Consider the following 274-nt stretch of genomic DNA (forward strand, 5'->3'; position numbering starts at 1 on the left):
GGGCTGGGCTGGCTGTGAGGGGGGGCTCGGTAGACCGTGCTTGTAGCAGGGAACACGGGGAAGGTTTCGTGGGGGCAGCTCCGCGGAGGAAGGCAGCGGCCACTGAAATAGAGCACTTCTGTCTGCAGCCGCGGTAGCTGAGATGGGGCATCCATGGGTGCACAACTTCAGCTCCGTGCTGCTTGCTGCACGCCGAAACTGCGGCTGAATTGCCCAAATACGGATGCGTGTAATCCAAGTCATGTGTTGTGGCGGGGGGGGGGGTTTCACATGC

The sequence above is a fragment of the Mesitornis unicolor genome, unplaced genomic scaffold (assembly GCF_000695765.1).
Source record: "Mesitornis unicolor isolate BGI_N332 unplaced genomic scaffold, ASM69576v1 scaffold19717, whole genome shotgun sequence".
In the NCBI taxonomy this organism is placed as follows: Eukaryota; Metazoa; Chordata; class Aves; order Mesitornithiformes; family Mesitornithidae; genus Mesitornis; species Mesitornis unicolor.